Source organism: Malania oleifera, chromosome 1, assembly GCF_029873635.1.
Source record: "Malania oleifera isolate guangnan ecotype guangnan chromosome 1, ASM2987363v1, whole genome shotgun sequence".
NCBI lineage: Eukaryota > Viridiplantae > Streptophyta > Magnoliopsida > Santalales > Ximeniaceae > Malania > Malania oleifera.
Genome location: NC_080417.1, coordinates 12304724 through 12323193, shown reverse-complemented (window position 1 = coordinate 12323193; position 18470 = coordinate 12304724).

The following is an 18470-nucleotide window of genomic DNA, read 5'->3' as shown; positions in this document are numbered from 1 at the left end:
ATGTTAGCGGATTCTTTTTCAGGAACAGGTAAGGGTATTAAGTTAAGTCAGGTTTTTATCAAGTTTGAACCGACTAAAATGTGTTATATGTATGTATATACTTGATTTCAAAGGTTATTTCGAAAACCGACCATTCAAAATGGACTTTATAAATATAGGATATATGATACGGTATTTTGAATAAAATGAACGGTGGAAAGTTTGGTTTTACCTTACAAACTAAATATACTATGTTTTCTTGGTTGTTTATTGGATTATATTCTAATACTAAAATCGTGTGGCTGGTGAGTAATCAGTATGGTTTATTGTATAACCGAATTTGGGTATGGTTGTGAAAATACTGAATTGTTTGTGAAAATACTGGAACTACCTTTGCAAAATACTGGGATTTGATATGATGACCGAGGGTCAGGGTATATTTAATAGTTGTGAGTCAGCTTTTATTTGACGATCGGGGGCCAGATTTTATTAAGTGGCAGGTTTTATACAAAATGAGTTTATACTACAGTTTTTATTACCGAAATTGCATGATATGGTTTAAGAATCCTGAGGACCACTTTGTTGACCTTATAGATCATACTCGGTTTTGATAATGACAAATACTCCGGTATTTTAATGTTTATCAAGTTTGTGTGTAGGTCCATATGAGCATATCACTTGATGGCATATGTAGACTCCAAGTCTAAAGACCCAGAAGAATTCTTTTTTATTGAAATCTATATTAATTCGGGTCTATAATAGTAACATAGGAAAAAGGTCTATAATAATCCTTGCATATCATACATGTAAGTTCTAATAAGCTCAAAAAGATCTTAGAAAGACCTTAGGTCCATGCATAAGCATATAATATGTCCCCAAAATCACTTATAATATCAGGGGAATTAATTGAAGTGAAAATGGACTTATAGGTAAAAATTGTGAGGCTTTGGGTGACTGAACCCTTAACGAGTCAACTTGTTGACTTGGATTTCGGGCGACCGAATCATTTTGAACGTACCATCCACGGGCGGCTGAACCTTGTTTTTAACTTTTCCCACCAACTTGGTAGCTCGAACTTCATGTTCAAAATTGCCTTGAGCTACCGAACATTTGGATTTGGCAAACTAAACTCAGGGTCGGGCACCCAAATCGTGGACAGTGTGGGAATCGCCTATTTCAGCAAATCGAACTCATACTCAGGCAATCGAACTTTGAAAAATAGCTTTTTTCGTAGAGTCTGTTCAGGAGACCGAACCATGGTTTAGCCACCCAAAACTCTCAGGTTGTCTTATATTTTTACCATGGTTAAGATAGTTAAATAGGGTTATTTTTGCTAAACCATTTAAAAAAAAAAAAAAAATTTAAGAATGCCCTATATATCCCCAACGGCTATAATTTTGCCATTGCCTATATATACAAGTTCATTTGTAAGGATTAGCTAATAATTAGCAAATTGATTAGTGCGAAATCCTCTGAAAAATTCCAAAGCCTATATTTTCCATACTACTCTCAAATACTCCCAAACACTCTCATACTTCATTTTTCTTGATTATTTGAGCCTAGAGAGAGAGTTTAAATTAGTTGTGCTTCATTCTAAATAGCCCTACACTCCCACTTGAAATTTGTATTGCTTGATTTTTGTTGAGAGTTTTGGCTAAAGTTCTTCCCACTAATTTAAATAAATAAATCTTGTGTGGTAAAACTCATTTGCTTTAGGGTCTTTGCATTGCATTGCAAGATTACTTAAGCTTTCTTTTGTGTGTAAAATATTTTACAAAGCTTGATTTTCAAACAACTCTTGTGCTTGATACATTTAAGAAAATATTTTTGAGTTCATTTGAATATTATTGCTAGCATCTTCAAAACACTAATATGATATTGAGAATTGATATAATTTGCTTTCAAAGATTAGCTTGTTTGAACACTCTTGTGCATATTTGAGATTATCACTATATTGAGTGTTGATTGCACATAAACACCACTGAGCTTATTGTTTTTACATGTTTGGTGTGTTTTGATTATTACTGGTGCATGTCTGCTTGATTGAGAAGCATCATATTTGCATGCACCTTTTATTGAGAAATCTGTTGTATTCCAGGCATGGCTTGAGGGGGCGGTAATTCAGCCCGGGAAGGATTGTTTGTAAATGTTGAGGCCAACCCTATGCTAATTGACCTAGTTGTATTTAGGTGCCGATCCACCCGTTAAGTAAGCTTATAGTGTAATCCTTGTGCTGGTGAGCCAAGGCGGGGACGTAGGCAGTTTGCCGAACCTCGATAACATTTCTGGTGTTGTCTATATTTACTACTTTATTGTGCATGTTTAGATAAATTACTTTTGTAGTTTAAATTTCTGTTGAATTGATATACTGATTTATTTTATACACACTAGATTGACCTTAGGCTTGTCTAATATTGTTGCTAGTGGATTGACCTAGGGGATAAATTTTTAAAATACCAATTCATCCCCCCCCCCCCTCTTGGGATTACAGTAAATCTAACATAGTTGTATCGTGAGCATAGTACCGTTGTTAGGGAATTACTATTTGGCCATGTGCACTGACACTGTATTGAGAGGTATAGGGTGGTTTCAGCCGATTAGCTTGCATAAGGATGAAGTACCTTTCCTAGGGACCAAACCAGGAAGTGGTAAGGCAATCGGACCTGCAATTGGGATGTGGATGCCTGCATATGCACTTGAAAATGGTTACTTTCACTGTATCTGGGTTGATCCCTCAGGGAATAAGTCTAGCCTTTGGGCCACACAACCCATACCATGGGGAAGTAAATGGGGTGTTAGTCCTAGGGAGTGTCTTTTACGTATATCTATTGATTTATGTAAATGGTGTTATTATTTATCGAACCGGTTTATACTGAAGAAGCAATTGCATATTTTTCAACTGTAAAGGTGTGAGTACTTGTATGTAAATTAAAATGCATAAATATTTATAACGAAGTAAACTCTCTGCACGAGGGCTTGCTGAGAAAGGCGAGTACCCTGATAGGTATCAGTTGTAGCCATACCAGGTTACATAACGTATTAGAGCAAAGGGGAGCTACATGTATGGGCATGTAATCTCCCCTATCCTTGGGAACTTTCACTTATAAATAATTGTGTGTGTGTGTGTGTGTGAGTATGGTCTGAGAATGATTTTATAACTGTGATTAATTAACAACTGATGATATTTTGTATACACTAAAACTCATGTTGGTCACATACTAATATTAACTTAATCTGCCTTACTGAGAAGTGTCTCACCACAATATACAAATTATCTTTTCGGGATATGCCAGGGATCGTGCTTAGCAGGCTAGAGGGGCTAAGTTAGACGTATAGTGTATGTATGTGGTGTGCATCGACTGAGTTGGTTTTTGTATGATATTATGGGTTGTAATATGGATATCTGAAGACCTTTGTGTATAAAAGTAGTTTAGAACTCAAGAAATGTATTTTGGAGAATATATCATTTATTTCTGCTACTTTTATATAATGAATGTGGTACCAGGAAAACAGATGTCACTTAAGTAGCACCCCGAGCCCCACGTGGCGGGTCGGGGCGTTACAGGTGTATCAGAGCCTAGGTTTGCTAGGTTCTGTAGACTTTGATGGTTAATAATTACCAGAGTATAGGTTGAGATAAGTTAAGGATAGGAATAAGTAGATTAGGTGAGGTTTGGTCTGGAAGCTTAGAGGCGGAGATCCTTTGACGGTCTTCTGTGTTTTTTTTTCTTTTCCTAGAATGACTATTTTAGGAAAACCATGGTAAATCCATCGATGGTTTCATTTCTGGGTTGAGAGATTGAAACTTCGGAACTTAAGCTGGAATGTTAGGTCGGGTGAGTATGTGTATAGTCTTGGAGTTGTGATTAAGGGCCAATACTTTAATATGACTAAGTTTATACAAGAAAAAGAGGGTAGCATGGTTTGTAGGAGGCAAACCATCAATCATTTCATAGGGGAAATATAGAATTGTCGATAGTTTTCTTCGAAAGAGGCTCTCTACAATTCAGGTTTTCCGTCGATGGTTTTGGGACCCTTTAGAAAAACCGTCAACAATTTTGTGGCAGGATTGTGTAAATGATTCTTTTTAACTACGAACCCATATGTTATATTACTTCTTCGTTCAATACTTGCATCCAACATGATAAATATGGAATTTCTAAGTCGGTTTCTATCCTATCTCCAGGATGGATTCCAAGGGAAAGGACATTGTTGCTGGAGGGGATAATCATGTGGAGACTTCCAGTGAAGATGATATCGATGCCTCGTCAGTGTTGCGAAGTATAGCGCGGCAAGTTAGGAAGGAAACCCGAAGGGACTCTAGAGCGCAAGATTAGCCACTGGTTGATTGGGGCTGCACTTTTCATCAGTTTACTTGGATGTTCAGCCAACATTTGTAGGAGGAGTGAACCCAATCGTAGCTGAAGATTGGGTTCAAGAGATTAAGGAACTGCTAGGTGTGCTGGAGTGCACAGAGGAGCAGAAGTGTGGTATGTCACTTTTAAACTAGTAAGGGAAGCAAAGAGGTGGTAGAGATCGACAAAATTGGTGGAGGAACAGCGGTCAGGACTTGTGGCTATAACCTGGAACCATTTCAGATAGATTTTCTTCGACAGGTACTTCCCTATTGCTACCCAAGAGGCTAAGGTAGAGGAGTTCCTGAATCTAACTCAGGGACACTTGGTCGTACAATAGTATGCGGCCAAGTTTGTGGATCTATCCTGCTTCACTCCATACATGATCCCAGACGATCCGAAGAAGGCCCGAATGTTTGAGAAGGGTTTGAGGCAGGGACTAAGTGCACAAGTAGTTGCATTGTTGACTTAGAGTTTTTTTGAGTTGATGGACAAGGCAATGGCAGTTGAGGCCAATATTTAGGAGGGTGAGAGAGTAGTAAACCAGAAGAAAAGGCCCTTGCCTCAAGGATTTGAGACTAGCACCAGCTGGGGTTCATGGAGGAGGCTTGGTAATTTCACGAGCCAGCGGTAAGAGATGGGATATTGAGCCCATCATGGGAATTCACCGCGCTCAACTTGTCCCAGATGCCATCAGAGGCATTGAGGCGAGTGCAGGGGGGACCAGTTGGCTCCTACCAGTGTGGTAAGGTAGGGCATATGGCCTAGGACTACAGCATGACGTTGAATCACACTCCTCCACAACATCAAGATCAAGGAGGTAACCAGGCATCTCGAGGTGGTCACCAGAGGGGCACCGCCCAGGCGCGGGTGTACTCGCTTACGCTGGGAGATATGGAGAACGCTGGCGATGTGGTGACAAGAACTATTTCCATTTTGTTGAATAGTGTTGTAGTGTTATTTGATTTAGGAGCAACACACTCTTTCATATCTTGGGGATTGGTTAAATTGTGCAGGGGTAAAGACTCAGTTGTTAGATGCTGAGTTAGGTGTGGTCACGCCGACAGGGTCAGTTGTGATGTGTAGTAAGGTGATCAGAGACTACCTAGTAGAGATTCAAGGGAGAATGCTACTTGTTAGCTTAATTGTTTTTGACATGCATGCATTCGACATCATTTTGGGGATGGATTGGCTAGCATCCAGCTACATGAGTATCGATTGCCACAGGAAGGAGCTAGTGTTCAGATCTCCTAGGGAGCAGAAGTTTAAATTTGTCAAGTCGTGTGTGCGCTCTGCACCATAGCTCCTTTCAGCAATTTAGGCAAAGAGGTTACTTCTGGAGGGTAGCCAAGGGTACCTTGCATTTGTACAAGAAGCACTGAAGGAGGGAATTAAGCTGGAGGATATCCCAGTGATAAGGGAGTTCTCAGATGTTTTTCCTAAGGACTTATCGGGATTGCCTCCTGATCATGAAGTGGAGTTTGCCATTAAATTAAATCCAGGGAAAACACCCGTATCTAAGGCTCCATACAGAATGGCTTCAGCTGAATTAAAGGAGCTAAAGGAGCAGTTACAAGAATTTCTTAACAATGGGTTTATCAGACTGAACGTATCACCCTGAGGAGCACCGGTGTTGTTTGTAAAGAAGAAAGATGGGTCAATGAGGATGTGCATCGACTACAAGGAAATTAATAAAGTGACAGTGAAGAAAAAGTACCCGTTACCTCATATTGACAATCTGTTTGACCAGCTAAAGGGCACACAAGTTTTCTCCAAAATCAATTTGTGAACCAGGTATCATCAGGTGAAGGTTAAATCAGAGGATATACCAAAGCGGGCTTTCCGAGGTCTTTCCATACTAGGTATGGTTATTATGAGTTTTTAGTTATGCTGTTTGGTTTGACCAATGCTCTTGTAGCATTCATGGACCCGATGAATAGGGTGTTCCATGAGTATTTATATCAGTTCGTGGTGATGTTCATCGACGACATCCTGGTTTATTCGAGGATTCTTGTAGAGCATGAAGCTCATTTGATACTGGTACTTCAGGTACTTAGGGAAAAGAAACTATTTGCTTAAGAAATGTGAGTTTTGGCTAGAACAAGTTGCATTTCTGGGACATGTAATGTCCAGGGAGGAAATTTTAGTGGACTCAAGCAAAGTAGAGGCGGTAGTTGATTAGGAGAGACCGAAGAATGTGCACAAAGTTAGAAGTTTCTTGGGTATGGCAGGATACTATCATTGGTTCGTTGAGGGGCTTCGAGGCTATCAGGTCCTCTGACGCAGCTTATGAGAAAGAACATGAAGTTTTACTGGACTGGTGAGTGCAAGTAGAGTTTTCAAGAATTGAAGCAGCGATTAGTCACTGCCCCAGTGCTAACCATTCCATTAGGAAATGGTAGCTTTGTGATCTACATTAACACATCTCAGAAAGGATTTGGGTGTGTTTTAATGCATCAAGGAAAGGTTATTGTGTACGCTTCTCACCAACTCAAGGAGTACGAGAAGAATTATCTGACGTATAATATTGAATTGGCAGCAGTAGTTTATGCGTTAAAGATCTGGAGGCACTACCTATACGGTGAAAAGTGCAAGATCTTTACTGATCATAGAAGCCTTAAATACTTTTTCACCCAGAATGAATTGAACATGAGGCAACGGAGATGGCTTGAGTTGATTAAGGACTATGATTGTACCATTAGTTACCACCCAGGAAAGGCTAATGTGGTAGCTAATGCTTTAAGTCAGAAGTTAGTGGGTGCATCAGTTTCAGCGGTTGCTGTAAAGCATCATATCAGGATGGACCTAGAAAGTTTGAGTGTAGAGTTAATAGAAGGGAATTCAAAGGCGTTCATTGCCAATTTGATTATCCATCCAACCTTGCAGGAGAAAATTAAAGTCGCTCAGACGAAAGAAGTAGAGTTGATGAAAATTGTGGAGAAAGTACGGAGTGAGTAGCAGATGGACTTTAATGTTTTTTAGGAAGGAGTTCTCAAATTTCACACCAAGTTGTGTGTACCTAACGATGCGGAGATTAAAAAGATGATTCTGGATAAGGCTCATCACTTTCTCTATATTGTTCATTCGGGAAGTACAAAGATGTATAGAGATTTGCGAGAATCGTTCTGGTGGAGTAACATGAAGAGGGAGATTGCCATATTTGTAGAATAGTGTCTGATATGTTAGCAAGTAAAAGCAAAGTCCAAGAGGCCAGAGGGACCACTTCAACCAATTGATATCCCTAAGTGGAAGTGGGAGCATATCTCGATGTACTTCATATCAGGGTTGCCTTCAGCGGTGCATGGACCGAATGTCATCTAAGTAATAGTGGATCAACTGACGAAGACTACGCACTTCGTTCCAATCAGAGTCAGTTATTCTATGAATAGGCTGGCAGAGCTTTATGTGCAAAAGATTGTACGATTTCATGGTGTCCTAGTTTCTATTAATTCAGATCGAGATCCATGGTTCTCCTCTCGGTTCTAGAAGAGTTTGCAAGACGCCTTGGGATCTCAACTCACTTTTAATACCACTTTTCACCTGCAAACAAATGGACAGTTCGAGAGGACCATTCAAATTCTGGAAAAATATGTTGCAGGCGTGTGTGCTGGATTTTAGGGATGGTTGGATTCAATATCTACCGCTCATTGAGTTTGCATATAATAATAGTTATCAGGCCAGTATTGAGATGGCACCATATAAGGTTTTGTATGGTCACTAGTACTGATCTTTGTTGTACTAGGATGAGGTAGGCTAGTGACAGATTTTGGGGCCAAAACTTGTTCAGCAGACCTCTGTAAAGGTCGAGCTCATTAGGGAAGGGATTAAAACAACATAGAGTTAGCAGAAGAGCTATGTGGATACTCGCCGACGGGAGCTAGAGTTTGAGGTAGGTGATATGATATTTTTTAGGATTGCTCCGATGAAAGGAGTGATGAGGATTGAGAAGAAAGGCAAGTTGAGTCCTACGTATATTGGGCCATTCGAGATCTTGGAAAGGATTGGTCCAATTGCCTATTGAGTAGCGTTACCCCCAACTTTGTCTAGGGTTCATGATGTTTTCCACGCACCAGCGCTGAGGAAGTACATGTTAGATCCTTCTTATATAATAAGTTATGAGCCTTTGGAGATCGGGGATGCTTTGGCATACAAGGAGGCACTAGTTTAGATTCTAGATCAAAAAATACAGAAACTGCATACTAAGGAAATACCGTTAGTGAAGGTGCTGTGGCGTAATCATGCAGTAGAGGAGGCTTCTTAGGAATTAGAGATTGAACTGTTATACACGTATATGAACTATGGGAACTAGAGTTCTATTTTGCTATCTGAAAATGTGGAAAATAGGTGTTGGTTATATACCGAGCTTCATATATGAAAAGGGTTAAATCGAGACTGTGTGGGCCGATTTATACCACAGTATGAATGAATGAGTTTGTGAAAATACTGGAACTGTACAGGTGATTTGTGAATTTGAAATAAGTTAATTCATTTTATTATAAATTGTATATATGATATTTGAAACTGCAGCTTGTTACTATGAGAGCCTTAAAAAGCTTAATGTTATATGAGAGCCTTAAAAAGCTCAACGTTATCTAAAGCCTTAAAAAATCTTAAGTGTGATTCCGCTACTATACTCTGGATACATTGCAACCACACATCTGATTTTCAGTGTGTGTATCAAGATAGTCGGCTAAGTAGGTGTGTGCCACTGGTGGAATAATGGACCAGATGGATTCAGTCGGACTATAGTAAATCACACAACCCGTGCCACGGGGTTGGGTTGGCATCTTTTATGAAGTTTCTAAACTGGACAGTGTTCTAAATAAGCATATTTATGGTTTAAAAAATAAAATGGGCAAAGTTAAAGGTTTGAGTATCGGGTGGAAGGATTGTACAGTGTATTGGCCTGTACCCTACCCTATCCTCGAGAACTCTCGCTTGCAACGATGCTGATTTATCTATTGTGGAATTATATATTTATCTCCTATATTATAGTATTGAGAATATGCTTTATATGTAACTGCTTTCAACTGAAATAAACACATATGGTCACACACTGATGTAATATCTTCCACCTTACTGAGAAGTGTCTCACCCCAACTTACAACCTTTGTTTCAGGTCCTTCGAGAAATCGGTCCTAGGCTTTTAGAGGGACGTCAAAGCTTAGTACTATTTTTTTTAGCTTATGTAAGTATTTTGTGTATTTACTAGACTTAGTTCAGAATGGCTTTTTAGGAATGTAATGCAGATTATGTTTTAAGTATGGACGTAGGTATGTAAGAAGTCAGTTAGAAACTCTGGTATGTCTTTTAGATTTTCCATATGGATGTTTATGTTTTCCATTGTGCATGAGATTGCAGATCAGTATGAAACACCTGTATGTCCCTATTAAGGGCGGGTTGTCTATGTATTTTTATCAGAGACAGGTGTATTATACAGGTGTAGTAGTACTCTAGGGCCGTATAATGGTCCGGGGCGTTATAGTTGGTATCAAAGGCTTAGCCAGCCGGAAGTGTGATATGGTTCACACTGCCTGGTTACGGAAATGCTTGGAACTTAGGTTGCTAGGTTTTGTAGATTAGACTATACTAGAGTTTAGGATGTCGATAAGACATTTGAGTTTTTCTTAGTAAACTTGGAGACAGAAATCCATTGACAGACTTCTATGTTTTTCTAGATTAATCGAAAGGTTCAGAAAATCACGGCAATCCATGGACAATTTTGTTTCCAAGTGGAGGGGCAGAACTTGAGTTAGAATGAGATTGTTAAATCATTGGAGTACGTCAATATTAGGAATTTGAATTTAGGGAAATGAGTCTACAGTATTGTAGTACTAGCTAATACTTAGATTACTAAGCTTCTAATCAATTTTCTTAAATTGCTTCTTCAGGATGGAGTCCAGGGATTATACTACCAACGTGGGAGGCAGTCATGGCGAGGGAGCTGGCCATGAGGCTGGCAGTGACTCCACAAGTGTACTACGTGATTTTGCACAGTAGCTTATGGCTGAGGTGGTGCTAACGAATAGGGGGTAGGACTGCCCTATGGCTGAGTTAGGTTGTTCTATCGACCAGTTCACTAGATTGAAACCTTCTATTTTCATTGGAAATGCATATCCGATTCGAGATGAGTTTCCAAGAGTTGAAATAGTGATTGGTTTCTGCTCCAGTTCTGACCATTCCATCTAGGGATGGTGGATTTGTTATATTTAGTGACGCCTCTAAAAAAGGTCTTGGGTGTGTTCGAATGCAGCAAGGAAGGGTGATTTCTTATGCTTCTCATCAACTTAAAGAGTACGAGAAGAACTACCTGACACATGATATGGAATTAGCAGCGGTAGTGTTTGCATTGAAAATCTGGAGGCACTACCTGTATGGTGAAAGGTACGGGATTTTTACCGACCATAAAAGTCTTAAGTACATTTTTACTCAGAAAGAGCTGAATATGAGGTAGCGTAGATGGCTTGAGTTGATAAAGGACTACGACTATACCGCTAGCTATCACCCAGGAAAAGCAAATGTGGTAGCTGATACTCTGAGTTAGAAGTATGTTGATGCGTCAGTCTCAGCAATGGGAGTTCAGCATCAAATCTGTATGAACTTGAAAAGGTTGGGCTTGGAGGTTGTGGAAGAAAATCACCAGGCTCTTCTTGCTAGCTTGGTGTTACAACCAACCTTATAGGAGAGGATCAAAGCAGCTCAAATGACAGAAGAAGAGCTGGTAGAGGTTATGGAATGGGTACATAGTGGTTCAAAGCCGGATTTCAATATCTCTGATGATGGGGTATTGAGATTCCATAGTAAGGCTTGTGTACCAAATGATGTCGAGATTAAATAGGTTATTCTGGAGGAGGCACACTGTTTGCTCTACACTGTACATTCTAGAAGTATGAAGATGTATAGAAATCTTAAGGAATCTTTCTAGTAGTCGAACATGAAACGAAAGATTGCTCGTTTCATAGAGCAGTGCCTGACATGTCAGCAGGTCAAGGCAGAGCACTAGATGCCAGCAAAACCCCTTTAGCCACTTGACATTCCCAAGTGAAAATGGGAGCATATCTCGATGGATTTCATATCGGGGTTACCTACGGAAGTGCATGAGAAGAACGCTATATGGGTTATGGTAGATCGGCTGACAAAGACTGCACATTTCATTCCAATCAGAGTAAGCTATTCTCTGAATAAGCTGGCAGAGTTATATGTGCAGGAGATTGTACGACTCCATGGTATCCCAGTTTCTATCATTTCAAATCAAGACCCCCATTTTACTTCTCGATTTTGGAAGAGTCTACAAGATGCCTTGGAATCACAACTTACATTCAGTAGATCATTTCACCTGCAAACGGATGGACAATTCGAGAGGACTATTCAAATGTTAAAGGATATGCTGCGGGCATGTGTACTAGATTTTGGGGACAGTTGGATACGGTATCTACTGCTTGTGGAATTTGCGTATAACAACAGCTACCAGGCCAGTATAGAGATGGCACCATATGAGGCATTGTATGGTCGTCAGTGTCGATCTCCATTGTACTAGGATCAAGTAGGCAAGCGGAAGATACTAGGATCGAAACTGATTTAGCATGCCTCTTCAAAGGTCGAGCTGATTAGAGAGAGAATTAGGGCAACTCAGAGTCGGCAAAAGAGTTATGTAGATACTTGCCGAAGAGAGCTAGAGTTTGGGGTAGGAGATATGGTATTCCTAAAGATTGCTTCGATGAAAGGAGTAATGAGGTTTGTGAAGAAGGGAAACTAAGTCCTCGGTACATTGGGCCATTTGAGATACTAGAAAGGGTAGGTTCGGTTTCTTATTGAGTGGCGTTACCCCTAGCACTATCCAGATTTCACGACGTGTTTCAAGTGTCAGTGCTGAGGAAGTACGTGCTCAGTCCTTTGCACGTGCTGAGTTATGAGCCTCTAGAGGTCAGTGATGCATTAGCATACGAAAAGGTTTCGATACAGATATTAGATCAGAAGGTGCAGCGGCTATGGACTAAGGACATACTGTTGGTTAAGGTACTAAGGCGTAATCACGTAGTGGAGGAAGCTTGAAGGGAATTAGAGTCAGAGATACACTAGAAGTACCCTCAGTTATTCAAAGCTAGTTAGAGTTATACAGGTAAGTAGAATAGGTGGTTCAAGTTATTTTAGATATGGTCTTCGGGAGAGTTTTGTATATATTGTAATCTCCCGAAGCATCACATTGTAACCACGGTATTCCTCCACCATATGTGAGGGTATGTAATAAGCTTGGGCTGGAGTTGCTATGTCAGTGGCTGCTGACTCTTCTGTAGAACTGAGTTAAGAGGTAAGGTTATGCTTAGAAATGGTTAACAAATTTGGAGGACGAAATTTTTATAAAGAGGGGAGATTGTAGAGACCCAAACCCATAAATAAGGAAATAAATATGAAAAGGGTAAAAAGGTAATTTTAGTAGGCTTCGTCGACGAAGGCCTTTCTGCGCTTCATCGCTGAAATTCAGAGCCTCAAGGACGAAGAGATCCTGACCGATAAGAAAAATATATCAGACTTGGGTTCGTCGATGAAGGAAGAGGTTCGTCGATGAAGAACCTTCTGTGGCTCGTCAACAAAGGCACCACTCGTCGACGAATTTGACCGGGTCAAGGGGTCTATAAATATCATTTTTAGTTTCTTAAAGGTTAAGAAATCACAAAATCCCTCTCTTACACTCTCTCTCTCACTCTCTCTCTCACTCTCTCTCTCTCTCTCTCTCTCTCTCTCTCTCTCTCTCTCTCTCTCTCTTTTTCTTCAATCCTTCACTGTTCGTCACCCAAATCCACGATCCGACATTACTACGTGGATTGGATCTTCATTTTGAGGATTTTCGGGTTTCATCCCGAAATTGAGGTAAGGGTCTAAGTTCTTTTTTGGTTCGGTAGATCTATAGTAAATAGGATTGTGTTGAAGTACCGTTCTTCCGTTTATAGGTTTTGAGAACTCAGTTCGCTGTTTTGGAGCCGTATAGTTCATATTTTAGAGTTCATAGAAAGGTAAAGGGATTTGTTTATATCAGTATTTTTAGAAAACTAAACCGCTAGATAGTTAGCTTATGTTTATATGCACGTATTGATTACTTATTTGTAAAGTTTCACTGGATAAAAATTCCGGTTTTACGATTTTATGGTTTTGGTAAAAATGAGGGCAACTTTTCAAAACTTTGTTATTTGCATTAAACTTAATGTATGAGATGCTTGAACCCCTTGTTTTCCATTTAAATGTTACTTTTCGAGTTATGTAGTATATATAATGGATTTTTGATCAAATAAGTGTGGCATATGATATGAAATGGAATATACTGAACTATTATACACGTATATGAACTATAGGAACTGGAGTTCTATTTTTCTATCTAAAAATGTGGAAAACAGGTGCCGGTTATATACCGAGCTTTATATGAGAAAAGGGTTAAACCGAGGGTGTGTGTTCCTATTTATATCACAGTATGAATGAATGAGTTTGTTAAAATATTGGAACTGTACAAGTGATTTGTGAATTTGAAACAAGTTAATTCGTTTTATTATAAATTGTATATATGATATTTGAAACCGCATCATGTTACTATGAGAGCCTTAAAAAGCTCAATATTATATAAGAGACTTAAAAAGCTTAACATTGTTTGAAACCTTCAAAATCTTAAGTGTGGTTTCGTTGCTATACTCTAGATACAGTGCAACTACACATTTGATTTTCAATGTGGGTATCGAGATAGTCGGCTGAGTAGGTGTGTGCCACTGGTGGATTAATGAACCTGGTGGATTCAGTCGGACTATAGTAAATCGCACAACTCGTGCCACGGGGTAGTGTTGGCATTTTTTATAAAGTTTCTAAGCTAGACGGAGTTCTAAATAAGCATATTTATGGTTTAAAAACTAAAATGGGCAAAGTCACAAGTTTGAGTACTGGACGGAGGGATTGTACAGTGTATGGGCCTGTACCCTACCCTAACTTCGGGAACTCTCGCTTGCACACGATGCTGATTTATCTATTGCAGAATTATATATCTATCTCCTATATTACAGTATTGAGAATATGCTTTATATGTAACTGCTTTCAACTGAAATAAACTCATGTGGTCACACACTGATGTAATATCTTCCACCTTACTGAGAAGTGTCTCACCCCAACTTACAACCTTTGTTTTAGGTCCTTCGAGAAATAGGTCCTAGGCTTTTAGAGGGACGTCAAAGCTTAGTACTATTGTTTTTAGCTTACGTAAGTATTTTGTGTATGTACTGGACTTAGTTTAGAATGGCTTTTTGGGAATGTAATACAAATTATGTTTTAAGTATGGACATAGGTATGTAAGAAGTCAGTTAGAAACTCTGGTATGTCTTTTAAATTTTTCATATGGATGTTTATATTTTCCGTTGTGCATGAGATTACAGATAAGTATGAAACACATGTATGTTCCTATTCAGGGCAGGTTGTATTTGTATGTTTATCAGAGACAGTTGTATTATACAGGTGTAGTAGCACTCTGGGGTCATATAATTGGTCGGGGCATTACATATGGATCCCACTATACCACTCCTATATGGTTAGAAGCAACCTTACACACTCCTTTTCGGGTAGGAGCAGCCTTTTACAATCCCTCCTTCAACTAGGGTGGTGCCCCCTCTCCAAGCGATACCCCATGCTCGATACAACGATTCAACAATCTTGACCTGTCAAGAAAAACAAAAAACAATTTTTTTGTACAAAAACACTCTCTTCAAGAGCAGATTAGTACAAGTTATAGCACAATATACTTCAGAAATTAATCAATATAAATAGATGAAGCTCAAGAATATACCATTGGGCTTCTTTAGTTTTGAAAATCTCAGTCTAAACAGAGGAACCTCAAATTTTAATTCAGCAAATTCGTAGCAATAGCTTTCAGCAAAGTATGCTCAGCAAGAACTCTTTAAATGTGGAAGAATTTGAACAATAGTTGATTTCTTAATTGTTGGTGTATAAAATCCTTAGGTTTAGTAGGTATTTATAGAGTTAAAAAGCATATTTTCGTGTTGCCCAAGTTGCTTGAAGTATTCCCCAAGTTTTCACAAAGTTTAGTGGCCAAGAAATCACTTTTGGAAAGTTTTCGTTATTTTTAAAATTTGAATTTTACAAGAGTCAGTCACCAGGGTATGAAGAGTCAGTCACCTAGGTCCTCTCGGGTTTTCCAAAAATCATTCTATCTACATGTCGGTAGCTTGGATCAACATTGTCAGGTACTAGACAACTTCGACTACCCTTCAGTAGTTTGATCATAACGTTTTCTATACAACTCCAAATTAGACGTTCTTAGTATCAACAGAAACCTAAGAGAAAATACCACAACTTTTATATTGAGCATGTTTTAAGATAAGGAGTTTTTGATAGAAAAACGTGCTCATCAATGCTGATGTAGAAAAAAACATAATTTGGAAAATCCTATTTTGGTGCTTTTCATTCCAAAAATAGTTTAAACCTTTTTGAAATAACTTTTGACCTTATAAAAATATTTTTAAAGTATTTTAAAAGATATCTAAGTCCAAGAAATTAACTTAAGAGTTTTTTGTATCCATATTAAAATCTCTTGAAGTACTTACATGAGACTTCTTAAGACTTCTACATTCTAAGCGCTTAAGTCTTCATGTTCTTCCATCTCTTGAGTCTATCTTGACTTCCAACTTCAATTTACTTTAAGCTTCATCAAATCATCTTTGAATCCATGATTTAATAGTATAAGCTTTATGAGATCTTCTTTCTTTAGAGTATAAGATTTCAATAATCCTTGTATGCACTTGACCTTGTTTTCACATACTTGAGTCCTGAAATATCATCACTTAACCAAATATGTTAAGTTCCTCTGATTTGTTATCATCAAAAAAAGATCTTAAGCCTTGTAAGGCTAACATAGGTTAATCCATCTCTTATGGAAAAGAAATATATTCATTAGTCATATATTTTGCTTTGATGATATATACTTAAGTTTGAATACATAGTAGAACATATAAAGCTTAGCATAACCTATCCCATACATGAAATTGAATATTGCACATACTCACCTCACCACCAAGGAAACAAATATTAAGGGGAAGAAATTATTTTAGCACCTCTCTTTTGATGATGATCAAAGGGGGAGAAGTCTTTTGGTGTTATACATGTTGGGGGGGGGGGGGATGTATGTGGAAATGTATGTGGGACAGAATGCGTGTGGAAAACAATATGAAAGTTCAATTTACTTATTATCTTATCTTAAATGAACTTTCTATTTTATGGTATGCATGTTTAAAGATCTAATAGATATGAAAAATATAGTTAAATGTTTTTATGACTTATATGCATAGAGTAAAGGGGAGAAAATTTTAGATATGCATATAGTAACAGGGAGCATATTTTAGTCATATTCTAGAATATGCATAATTTGAGGGGAAGCTTTAAATTATACACTATAGAGAACACCAATGGTTTGCCATCGTCAAAAGGGGGAGGATTATTATCCTTAGAGGCTACATGATCTTTATTTTCATGTTTTGATGATAACAACTCATTAGTGGTTCTAGGTAAACTAATCTTTGCATAATTAGTTATGATAAGTATAAACTCAAATGCAAAGATTATGTAAATCAGTAATAGGTTAGACATCATAAAAAAGGGGGAGATTGTTAGCCTTGGGAGCCATATAATCATGTCTAATATGTTTTAATGATATTAACCTATTTGTTGTTCTTAGTGCATCCCATCTTTGCAGATCATGTTTAGTATAGGTTCAAGTGACGAACACATGAAGTATTGGTCAAAAGGCAAAGATTGGACCAATTAGTCATCGAGTGGGAAAGATCAGATGGACACTCACTCAGAAAGGACTCAAGCACCCAAGGAAGCTCAATGTTGTATTATATGTAATGGGGTGTGTTTTTGAGGTAGTACTTTTTGTAACTCTTGCGGGTTTGTTTCTAGCATGATTTCTGAACAAGAGTTGAGCAATTGCACATTGACTCACTCGAAAAATGAGCAGCTCGGAAGCTATCCCAAGTATAGGAGTTCTGTCGTGTAATATTAAGCCCAAGGGCTAGATCATCTCCTTAGGGAATGCGTTTAATCTCAGATTTTACGTTCTTCCAATCGAAATTAAAAATGCACTGAACTCGGTTCAGATTCGGGACTTCAAAATTGTGGAGACTTAAACAAAAACTTAAATTAAAGTCCTAAATCTAGCATGCTTCAATTTAAAGAGCAAAAATGGAAACTCTAATCTACTCAAGGAAACATTGAAACAAGCGTTAATGAAATATGGCAACCTAAAACATGGAATCAAAGATGCGCAATGGAAACTCAATCAAACACAAACATGCACTAAAAATCGGGACTTTAACGCGAACCAAGACCTTGAAGTAAAATTAAACTATTAACGATTTAAACGAAGACAAAACACGAGAAAAACAAAACAAAACAAAACACAAACTTTAATAAAAACCTAAACTAATCAAGTTTCAACAAAGAGACATGATTTTTGGGAAAACTTCGAAACAATAACATTTTTTTATTCTTTTTTTTAAATTTTGGAATCAACCCAAACTTCAATTGAGTAAAGAAATAACTTCAATAAAAAAATTAAATACTAAAAACTAAACTTATATCAATATGAGCATCTAATTAAATAACAAATAAAAAAATAGAGTAAGAGAAAGAAAGATGAAGAGAACAAAACTAATTAACTAAGTTCTTCAATAAAATTCTGAAGGTAAAAAAAAAATAACAATTAACATACATAAAAGAAAGGGATAAGAAGAGAGAGAGAGAGAGTTGCAGGCTGCTGTGTGTGTTGTAGCTGGAAGAGGAGAAGGACAGAGGTTGTAGCATAGGTAGGCTTTGCGCTGGTGTCTTGCTGATGGAGTTGCAGAGGTATTCTTGGCTCGGGTTGCTGCAGACAACAGCTTGGCAATCTGGTGTGGGGATGGAGGCTTGATGAACGTTGAGCGGAGGCTGGTGCGTGGCTGTGCTGGAGCAGGAAGAAGCCCACGGGTCTGCTCTGCTGAGGTGGTAGAGCTTTTGGCCGAGAGTTTGCTGGAGTAGTTGTAACTTGGGAGGCTGGGGAAGCAGGTTCGGCTGAGGCTAAAGAGGATGGAAGATTAAGAGAGGGAGAGAATG